Below are 12,136 nucleotides of genomic sequence, written 5' to 3' on the forward strand. Positions count from 1 at the left end.
CACAGGGGTTTGACTTTACTGAATTTGTCTCAGTGAATAAATTGGCTATGAGTGGTTTTAGTATTTGTTACTGTCGCTATAGAAGGAGCAAACGGCATCCAACATTTTATGACAACTGACAGGCAGGCTGTGTATAGTTACCATCCAAAACTGCAAAAGAATCACAGAAAGTACTAAAAACAGGAAACAAAAATCATTGAATTGATAACACCTGCGCCCTGTGACAAAAACCCAGCTGTAGAAATAATTACTCTTCTGGGAGAAATAAAAAATGACCTAGAACCTCCCATGAAATGTTCCCATTATGTCAAACTCCTTTCAACATTACGCTATCTCTGGATTAAATCAATCTACAATTACCGGGTCAGCTGGAATATCACAGTTGCTCTTACATCACACCAGAAGATACATCAAATGACGATATTCATATAACTATGCCTTTAAAGCTCCACTTCATATGAAAGATATACACATACTGTAATTAGCGCAGACGGGGTACACACCAACACCAACATACCCTTGTCAGGCCAAATTTTTTAGTTTTATGTACATACATCCAATGTGTTTTTAAGTCACATAGAGGAGTTTAAAGTACCAATACCAATCTTCACTGAAAAAACTGTTAGAAGAAGTGTATGTTATTCAGTGGATTACATGCATAGAGTGCTCTGTAGATCTCTGTGAACTGCAATGACATCTGCACCATGTCATTAGTGTTGTGCACATATCATAGTCCTGCAGCTAGAAATTACTGAAAAATGTTCTTGAGGCTGTGGGATGTCCAGTTCTGCATTATGGGAGATTTACTATGCCCTTTGCGATGATTTTCAGGTGCACATATGAGGAATTCTTCCCAGGAAAGATGCGTTGCGATATGTATCAAACTGGCGCACGGGGCTGGAACCGCCGTATGTGTGTGATCTAGGCGAGTCGTCGTAAGGTACACTTCTCTTCTTAATGCATATACAGTATATTTAAGGGTGGATTGCACAAATAAAGGGGGGAGATAGTATGGCTGATTATGTATTCCATTGAATTTACTACAGATCACCAATGAATCAGGGTCGATTTGTTCAAAAATGTATCCGCCTCTAAATAGCAGGCGTAAACTGAGGCATAAGTGAGATAGAGACACAGGCTCTGAATCTTTAAGTAACTTAAAATAATCTAACAAAAATCACACTATTTTAACTCCAAGAAATCATCAAACTGCTTAATACTAATTAATGATCACAGCCAAGCAATAATTAAAGCAGGGTGTTTGTCACAGAAAATATTTAGAAAATAATTTATGAAATTAATCAATATCTCATGTGAAGCAGTAGGAAATTACTGAAATAACATGCTCAATCAGAGTCACAGTAACAAGTATGAAGTTTCAAATAATCGTTTCAGAGAAGAATCACTTTTGTCCATTGTGGAAAGACATGCTTTTTGCCTTAAAACAGGGTTGTGTGCTTGTTTGTATTAGTTATCCTCCAAAACAATCACGGAAAAGAAAAAGGGAAAGGGAAAGGGAAAAAAAGGGAAAGACTTCTGTGACAAAACAACCATATAAATAATTGTGCTTCAGGGAGAAATAAAATGTGTCATGGAACCTCCGACACAACGTTTCCATTCTATCCCGGCAAACGACAATAGCCGACACAGCTGGAATATGTACACATTTTTTCTTGCACTGAATGTGCTTTTTACGTGGCAGCCGAAACAAGGAATATTCAATACCTGATAAATATTCAAACCCGTGTTTTAATTGTTTTACCTACGCTGTTTAAGACATGCGTTGCATAGGCAGTCCTATTCACTGATTGCGTAATGAGCTGTAGCCTTTGTAAATAAGATGCTAATTTCAGGCAGACTGCAACTGCACCAACACACCCTCTTCAGGCCGCATTTTGTGCTGCGAGTTCCATGTACGTAAATCTGGCCCTAAGTTCCTTCTGATCTTTTTGTTGTCAATGTTTCTTTTACTGCCACACTAGAAACAGGTATTTTATAGAAGGCATGTAAAAAGTACTCCGTACCTTTTAACCAGATTCCTCCCTCTCTTCACTTCTATAGGTCCAAACATCCAGCCATCCTCCCTAAAAACAGCCATCTATCCAGACTTCTTCTGAGCCATATCCACATGGTTGTAGGTAATTCTGGAAGAAGCCATATGCTTTCAAAGCTCCGACAGAAGTACTGGATAATGCGAGTCAACTCTGCTGCCAGGAAAATAGTCAGCGACTGTCTTCTGTGTCGACGATGGCATGCCACTGTAATAGAACAAAAAATGGCCGACCTACCAAGGAATCGTATTTCTCCAGACTTACCAGCATTCACATATGTGGGAACAGATAATTTTGGACCCATAGAAGTGAAGAGAAGGAAGTGGGGGAATCTTGGTTTTTACATGCCTGGTCAGTTGTGCTGTCCACCTGGAACTTGCCTATTCTTTAGATACTGACTCCCGCATTTCAGCACTACGGCGGTTCATCTGCAGAAGAGGTCAAGTTAAAGAAATGGTATCGGACAACGGAACCAACTTTGTAGGAGCTGAGCAGGAATTGCGAGAAGCACTTACCAACCTGAACCACAGTAAGATCCAGCATGAAATGCTCAGTGAAGGAATTCAGTGTATAATTAAACCACCCTCTGGTTCTCACCACAGAGGTGTATGGGAGAGACTTGTAAGATCCATATAGAAGGTGTTGTATTCAGTGTTGCGCCAGCAGACTCTGGATGACAAGGCTCTCCAAACCGCCCTATGTGAAGCCGAGGCCATCCTCAATGATCATCCCATTTCCACCGTGTCAGATGACCTGAACGATCTTGAGCCTCTGACCCTGAATCATCTCCTACAGCTCAATGCTGAACTCAAGCACTCTGCACTCAGGATGCTGACCAGAAGCAGAAAGTCTACTGGATGGTCAGATGAACAAGATGGCTCCCCGGGAGCCGCGTATTGTTTAGCTAAAACTCCCTAAACCGAAACCCATTCATTCTCGATGGTAGTCCTAAACCACTACGGATGTAATATATTTTCCGCCACCGCGTTGAACCCGACGGAGCCCTGGCGCTATTTCCCGTTTTCCGCCGCGGCCAATGAGAAGACGGAATGAGAGAGAGCGAGAGCCGGCCACAGAGAGAGAGCGAGAGAGAGCGACGAGTTTGATCGGATTTTATTGATATTTTATTCGCGTTTACATTTTTAAACCGACCGAACCGAAGATTTATTTTGACCATTGCCATCGTCAGGACGAAAGAATCGACACTTAAATCATCTGGATCGCCGATCCTGTCGTCAGTCAGTCTACTTATTAAGGTAAGTTACCTCATCCGATAGCAACACGACGTTAATTTATTGTGAACGTAATTTATTGGTAACCTTTCGTCGCGCGAATGGAAAGTGGCACAACGTTTATGAAAAGCTACTTTTGAATAATGTCGATGGGAAAAGTTTTTGGTAGCTGTCTGGGTAGCTAGTAGTGGGAGTCATTTGTAAAGTTAACTTTTACGGTATCTAGGGACGCTGTTCACAGCAGCCGTGGTATCTAGGGACGCTGTTCACAGCAGCTGTGGGTGTAACGTTACTACGAAGTTAGATTACTACTACTAGGGGGTAGCGATTATTATTATTATTATTATTATTATTATTATTATTATTATTATTATTATTATTTTTGTTGTTGTTGTTATTACTATTGGCACTTTTTGTACACCTGTTTCATTCTACAGATGTAATAGTGCATACATACAAATGTCAGACATTTACAGTTCAGCTTGTGTGGTCTAAGCTGCTCTGACTTTTGTTAAAATTTAAATAATCTTTTTCTCCAAAAGATTTTTTACCTGTCAAATTTGGTTATTTCTCATGAACAATTACATGTCCTCTGAGCAATGTCTTGTCTATTTCTTCAGCTTCAGCACCTGCTGCAGTCACCAGAGCGCCAATTAAGTATACAGGCAGAGGTATGGAGAGGCTATCCTCTCATAACAAATATTTTATTACCTTGGCTTGTTTTTTTGGCCGTGTTCTGCCTATCTTCTTGACTTCTTTACGTTCTATTTAGCGAGAACCTTGCAGTGTCAAACATCTTTTAATGGATTGGCGAGTTTACAATTGTAATCTCTGAAATATAGCATTTATAAAAAGGGATAAAAATGGTTTCAGAATGTGAGCTTGACTCTTTCTAATGTGACTTTTTCCTTCAGAGCTGAGTGGTCCCACAGCAACAGTGTCCAGAGGCAGTCCTGTATATGTGCGTGCCTCCTCCTTGCGTGGTAAATATATTCATAATCATTACATCACTTTAGTTGTTTATGCTGAAATTAGATCCTAACATAGATTTTTCTTTGCCTGAATAGCTTCTCCTGCACCATGTACAGCCTCCAAAAATCAGCCCGCAGCCATTCTGTCAAGAACAGAGGGTACTGATGTACCTTCAGTGCCAGTGAAGGCCCCCATTCCAGTCCCAGTGGAACTTCTGTGTGTGTTTGTGGCGCTCACTGAAGCAGTAGCGCAAAGTATGGCATTGAATCTTACCCAATAGTAAATACTCTGTGAAAAGCCATCATTCATTATATTTACATGAACACACACACACGCACACACAGATACACACGGTTCTTCCAGGCCCCCACCCCCCAACATTGAACATTGGAACATTGTAAAATGCCTTTTTTTGGGAAAGGTTTATATATTCGTTCCCTTTGTTTAAGTGTATGTTTGTGCTGTTGCCGCAGTTTTTTTACATAGATGTTGCATACCTAGTAATTAAAGAGTTTATATTGTATAAGGGTGTCTTAATATGTGTGTGTATTGGGTACTGTATCAGGATGTGTATGTGTGTCTGTTAATATCACTGAAATTAAAAAATTGTTTGTATTAAAGCAATGACTCCAGTGTTGATATGTGTAGGAATTTGGTCCTTTGTGAAGTAAAACTTGTAGTCCAAAATTCAGATCAATAACAATTTATTAATACAGCAAAAATAGTCTTAATTACAGAATGAAGCGTATCATTTCAATCACAAAATCATGTTGTATTAGAATGAGCTTTTATGCCCCAAACCTCCTGAAGTAAAATGCTGAAATAAAATGCAGGTACCTGTCCCTGATGAGGTGACAGGCAGACGAATATGCATTGTTTTGTACGCATGTGATGTGGAAGGAAACCAAATGGTTGTTCCTAACCCCCTTTGATCATCGAGTAGGGTTGAGGTGTTAGGTGACCATCAAAGAACACTGAAGCAGGAAATGTATTCTTCTTGATGATATTCATTTTTATGATTATTTTACTGAAATGTCAAGAAACTAAACTTTTTATCTTGAACCACTTTGTGTAATATAACTAATCAACTAAGAACATTTTGATTTAAATTATCAAAAGATCAAAATAAAATGACCTTTAAGAGAGTCATGCTCTTTGTGCAGTTGAAGGTGGTTTTATCAATGAAATAATTGTTAGGCCTATTTATCTCTTAGGCCCCTGTATAAAATCAATGAATCAAAAATCATTATGCTCACGATCGCAAAGCATTCAAATATCAAATATCTAATGAGTGTCAGGACCTCAAAGGAATGAATCTTCCTTGGTTTATTATCAAATTATGGAATTATACAAAACAAATATTAAATGAAAAAATATTTTTAATTATGAAAAGTCTTTTTAACTGAAAAATTATGTTTATCTGCTGGAACAGCATTTGTCACAGATACAGGCAATGCACTCTGGATTCAGTGGACTTTATCGTAATCCCGCTATAAGGAATGGCTTTGAATACCCTTTTAAGGCTGTTATCTGAGGGGGGGAAACAAATGTACATTCCAAAGTAAGTTGCTATAAAAGGTTATTGTTCAACATCACTTGAGTGGATCACATTAACTTAAAAAGGTGAGGTTTATAATGTTTAAATAACAGCCGGAGCTGGATTCGAACCCTTATTTCAAGAGAGGGGTCACCTTCGGTCAAATAATCTGTTACGGCAATCCGCGACTGGCCCCCGCGTGTAACAGGTGAGAAATTGCCTGAGTCCGAGGTGGGATTTGAACCCCGGCCTCTCACTTGTCCAAATTATTTGTTGAACGAACGCGTTACCAGTCAGCTAAAGACGAACTCGCCACTAACCAAGGGCAACAACGTTCTTTTGAATTTGAGGGATACGTCATCGGGGAGTGTTGTCGAGGTAATCTGTTACCAGCCTTCGTTTTCACTGCACGTCCGTGCTTACTAGCGAACTAGCTGAGCTAACCATGTTACATAGGTTTGGTGTTATCATTAGGAGGGACACTTTTAATTGTGTTAATGTGCATAACTATGTAGTTGCGCACACACACACACAGAAGACGTACATTGTTTTTGCTGCTCCTAAAGGACATGGCATACTGCCACATTGTTTAAATGCATTGGTGACATTGCCATACTGAGCTAGGTTTTCAACCTCCTGGGTGCGCTGAAGATCCTTTCAGCTTCTGCTAAGGCAACAGCGATAACCAAAAGTCTAACGATTACACAAGCCTTTTACCTCATTGGACAGTATACTTTGGATATGTGCAGATTTACTCCTGGGCTTTTCTTTGACAGGAACATAGAGAGGAGAACATTCTTTAGTAAAATGGTTTTAAGGTGTTAGGAGTTCACCTGAGTATAGAACTGGGAGGAAACCCTGGGGAATGTTTCTACCAGGCTATCCAACTGGAAATGGCTTGGGCCACTATTGTACTGGGACAGTGCCCTGGTGATTAACAATTTGATGGCAGCTAGTTCACAGCATATGCTAAAGGAAGTGCAGAGGGTCCTGATTCCTTCTGGTCAGGACAGCACTGGCTGAGGGCAACGGAGTTAGGTTTTCCTCTCCAAGAAGGCGGACACGGTCTCGCCAGCCCAGCGAGTGGAGCTGCAGCATTGAGCCTGCAGGCAGCACAAAGACTACTCTACCATCACAATGTGGAGAGAGCTGGTCTGTAGCCTGCCGAGACAGGCGGGAGGTTTGGGACTGGACCTGCGTTTATTTGTTCGTCGGCTGGACAGTTTGAATGTTGCTGGCAGTACCAAGTGATGAATCTGTGCTGGGAGCTCTGACAGCTTCTAAGGGTCTCATGAGAGAGAGAGGGAAGGTCCCTGCTCAGTGGGTATCGGAGGAACCTCTATTTGGGAACCCTCTGATGGCTTTGGGGGGGGGGGCTTGTCCATTGCTGGTTTGCAGGAACGGAGCAGGAAACTGTAAATTGGTGCACTTTTGCAAAATCCAGAGGGGAGAGGGTGGAGGGCCTTTGGGTCGATAGCAGAGCAGTTGGATATATCTTTTCATTTCACTCCATAAGCCTGGGACAGTTTGAGCTATTAAGGAATTGTATCTGTGGCTGGGGGTTCATTACTTTTTTTGGGGTACAGTTTTCCATATGCTCATGCCCAGTTGCGGAAAGATTTTAGTTTTCAAGCAGTTTGGTGTGGAGCAAGCCGTAACTTATGCAGTACTTAAGCCATACAATGGAGGGTCTTGCTGTACACTTGACTTAAGTCTGGCTGACTAAATTTCCATTGTAAAGCATGTAATGTCTTGGTAGGATTTGGAGATGCTTTTGTGTTTTTTTTTTGTTTTGTTAGCCAATGTTTTATACTTTAAAAGCAAACCTACACCCGTGGCTAACAGTATCGCTTACATTTTCTCATAATTATACTCATAGGTTCTGGGAAGTAAAGGTTGTAGAATGTAACAAGTGCATATGTTTTTGAGGAACAATAGAAAAGCCAAAGAGAAGGTATTGAAAAGACAGGAGCGATAACATTCCGAATAGTGTTTCCCCTGATTGAAAATCAATGTACCCAGAGATGGAATTTCTGGCAATACCCCATTGGGTTAGCAGAGACAAGTTTTCTAGACTGGAATTGACTTCCCTTGAGGATGGTGCTAGTTAGCTGGAGTTTGGAAGAGCAAATCAGGAAAGACCATTCTGGGGAGGGCAGGTTCTGTCGAGGTTGATTTCCCTCAACCTGTAACCATGGTATCAACAAGACAGAGTGAATTGAGATTTTCAAAAGACGGATTTCAGTGATTGACCCCCCAGGGCTTTTCCGCACATCCATAGATGAAGAACAAGTGAGAAATGAAATCAAGAGGTGCAGTGATCTGCCTGACCTCTGCTGTTTATGTTGGTGGTCAGATTGGGCAGATAAGATAAATCTGCCTGGCAGTGGATTCAGAAGCTTTTTGGAGAAGAAGCCTCACAGTACACTGGTGCTAATTAGAGTGTCTGAGACCTTCCAAAGAAAAGAATCTCCCATTGTACCACATCCCAAAGGTGTTCTATTGGATTCAGATCTGGTGACTGGAAAGGCCACAGAAGAACATTGAACTCATTGTCATGTTCATGAAACCAGTTTGAGATGACTTTTGTTTTGTGACATGGTGCATCGTGCTGGAAGTAGCCATTAGAAGATGGGTACATTGTGGCCGTGAAGGGATGCATATAGTCAGCAACAATACTCAAATAGGCTGTGGCATTCAAGTAATGATTGATTGGTATTAACAGGCCCAAAGTGTGCCAAGAAAACACTATTACACCACCGCCACCAGCCTGGACTGTTGACACGAGGCAGGTTGGGTCCATGGATTCATGCTGTTGCCGGCAAATTCTGACCCTACCATCTGCATGCCTCAGCAGAAATCAAGATTCATAAGACCATTCTATGTTTTTTTCCAGTCTTCAACTGTGCAGTTTTGGTGAGGAAATATATTTAGTTCTATGCCAGCTTGTCCTCCAACATAGCAGATGATGGTTTGTGATGAGCATTAAGAACGATCCATTCTGTTATTATTCACGCTTGCTTTGGTTTGTTGTATAATTTTTTGCTGCTTATGCTATTAAATATATTTTTTAATTATCATATCTCTGCCTCGGTGTTCCTTTGTACTCTGCAATTGGATTCATTCACTGAACCCTGACAGGAAGAGATTACTTAATGATTCAGAATAGGGCTGATAGTCTCCAAGACCATTTCCAGAAAGAGAAAACTGTCCTTGGACTCCATAAAGCCTCATAAGAGAGATGCTCCATTGCAGGTATGCAGGCTGCAGTCGTGTATATCAGCTGTTCTCAAGGCAAAAGGAATGAAGAAACCTCCAGATGTTATTATCCTGGTTGCCTCAGCAGACACTGAAAGCACACTCAGGAGATTGACAACCTGGTTCAATTTCAAAAATGCATCAAAACAATAGTTTTGCAGAACTTCCCCCTCTCTGCGTGGATGCGTGTGTGTGTGTGTGTGTGTGTGTGTGTGTGTGTGCACACACCTGCCTGACTATGCACATTAATTGAACAATGACATTTAAAAAGTATCCCTCAAAATGATGGCATCAAACATGCACCTGTGGCTAACAGAATTGTTTTCATTTTCTCAAGACAAATGCGGAGAGTGTCACACGCACATCTTTCTGAGGAACAAAAGAAAAGGAAAAGAGAAAGTATTGAAAAGGCAAGAGCAACAACTGGCAAAAGTAAGTATTTTTTAAATGTCCTGTACACTGTTTTTGTGCACACTCTTGTGAAAATTAATATATGCACTAGCTTCTCTGGTTTGTAAAAATGGTACTTGCCAAATTAAAAAAAAAATAAGTATACTTGTCTCATTGAATGGCATTTAAAATATATTTAAAAACCACATTAAATGCAGACCAAATAGCAATAAACATTTTTTGTTGAAGACGTACATTGTTTTTGTTGCTCCTGAAGGACATGGCATACTGCCACATTTAAATGCATTGGTGACATTGCCATACTGAGCTAGGTTTTCAACCTCCTGGGTGCGCTGAAGATCCTTTCAGCTTCTGTGATAACAGTGATAACCAAAAGTCTAATGATTACACAAGCCTTTTACCTCATTGGACAGTATACTTTGGATATGTGCAGATTTAGTCACTGTGATTTGAAATATACAGATGACAGAGGAAAGACAATCAATTTGTCACACTGTCCCAATCTTTTAACTTTTATCTGTATATACTGTGTGTGTATATACACTCAGTGAGCAGGTATTTATTAAAAAAAAATAGTATAGACTTATTCAGTCTTCTGCTGCTGTAGCCTATCCACTTAGAGGTTTTACACATTGTGTGTTCAGAGATGCTCATCTGCATACTGCTGTTGTAATGTGTGGTTATTTGCGTTACTGTCACCTTACTGTCAGCTTCGACAGGCCCTTCTCCTCTGACCGCTCTCATTAACAACTCGTTTCTGCCTTAATTTCAGTCCTGTAATTTGTAATCAGTGTCAGATTGCATTTCCTATGTAATATACCCAGCACTGTATGTAGGCACACACCATGTTTGACCGAGGTGTCACTCAGGGCGACATTAGCTCAGGAGGTAAGAGCGGTTGTCTGGCAGTCAGAGGGTTCAATTCCCTGCCCTGGGTGTGTGAAAGTGTGAGACCTAACCCCCAATTGCCCCCAACAAGATGATCGGTGCCTTGCATGGCTGCCTTTCACAATTGGCATGTGAGTATGGGTGAATGAGAGGTATTCATTCTAAAGCCCCTTGGATAAAAGTGGTATATAAATGCTTTTTTTTTTAAACCAAACACATTTGTTTACCTTGTACTGCACTGTTTTTATTTTCTTCAGTGCATGGTCTGAGGATGGTGATGATCGGCAAAACTGGAGCAGGGAAGAGCTCGGCAGCAAACATCATTTTGGGGGACGATGTTTTTTTTGAGGATGATTCTGCTGAGGCTGTAACCACATTTTCAAAAGGACAGTCTGCACAGCTTGAGGGAAAATCAATTTATGTGGTTGACACCCCAGGGCTTTTCAGCGCAAACATGGATGAAAAGGTGAAAAATCAAATCAAGAAGTCCATCAAACTGTCTGACCCAGGACCTAATGTGTTTCTGCTGGTGGTCAGGTTGGGAAGATTCACACAGGAAGATAAATCTGTCATGCAGTGGTTCCAGAAGCACTTTGGGGAAGAGGCTTCACGGTACACGATGGTGCTGTTCACTGGTGCTGATCAGATAAAGAAAAAAAACTGTGGGTGAGTTTCTAAACTGTTCCGAGGAACTTCAGGAGCTCATCAACTGCTGTGGCTGCAGATACCATGTCTTCGACAGAGAAGATGAAAGGAACCTCACACAGCTCATGCTGAAAATAGAGGAGATGATGAAGCAGAACGGAGGCAAACACTACACCATTGAGATGTTCAATGAGGCTGAGAGACGGATCAAAGAGGAGGAGGACAGGGGGAAGAGAGAAGAAGAGATAAAGAGGCAGGAAGAGGAAAAGATCAGAGCAGAGGAGGAGAGAAAGTGGAAGGAGACTGAGCGAAATATTAGGGAAGAGGAGGAGAAAAAGAGGCAAGAGGTGGAGGAAAAGATCAGAGCAGAGAAAGAGAGACAACGTGTAATAGAGGAAGAGAGACTGAGGTCAGATAGAGATAAGGGAAACATGGTCAAAGGAGCTGCAGCAGGCATCTTGTGTGCAGGAATTCTTGGAGTTGGAATAGCTGTTTTTAAAAATCTAAAGTAAGATGTGTGAGAGTTGTAAAATGTGGGGATTAATTATACAAATCTTACATTTTAGATGTTTATATACTTTCATGAATATCACAAACATTAATATTATCCAAATACTACAACTAATAAATAATCCTAATAATTTGAACTCACACTAATGCAGTGGTTTAGGTGGAGGGAGGCTGCATGTGCTGCTCAAGCTGTCTCAGCTCTCTTAATCTTATTTAGGCATTGTGTGCCAGAAGTGATGATTTTTCTTGTGGCTAATGTAAACTCATGTAAATGAGATTACGGGATATGAATAATGTATATGCTGAGACGGGTGCGTGGGGGTTGGACCCAAAATGCACGACTCAGAAACAAAGGTTAGATAAAGTCCCGTCAGGGCTTTATTCGGGACGAATCCCAGGAGCGTAGTCAAAACAAGCAATGTCCATACACATAGATCCAGCCAAACAAATATTAAACAAACAAACAGCACGGTGCCGAGGGAAGAGGCAAACTTGTAGTCGGTAAACGTGCAGGGAGGTCCGGTAGCAGGAGAGCTGTCAGCGGGGCAGATGTACAGGCGGACGTGGATCTTAACGTGAATCAATCAGAAAATAATGCTCAAGAGTTGCGTAGTAAAACTAGAGGCAGACTG

The 12,136-nt window shown here is 41.1% G+C and overlaps 1 protein-coding gene and 1 pseudogene across 1 annotated transcript in view; both read left to right on the forward strand.

Moving 5' to 3' along the window:
- LOC133114244 (GTPase IMAP family member 4-like) overlaps positions 1-12,136 on the forward strand; it is a 60,590-nt gene that overhangs the window by 4,635 nt on the left and 43,819 nt on the right. The gene's annotated exons all lie outside the window — the stretch shown is intronic.
- Positions 10,307-11,506, forward strand: LOC133114100 (GTPase IMAP family member 4-like; annotated as a pseudogene).

The sequence above is a fragment of the Conger conger genome, chromosome 16 (genome assembly GCF_963514075.1).
Source record: "Conger conger chromosome 16, fConCon1.1, whole genome shotgun sequence".
In the NCBI taxonomy this organism is placed as follows: domain Eukaryota; kingdom Metazoa; phylum Chordata; class Actinopteri; order Anguilliformes; family Congridae; genus Conger; species Conger conger.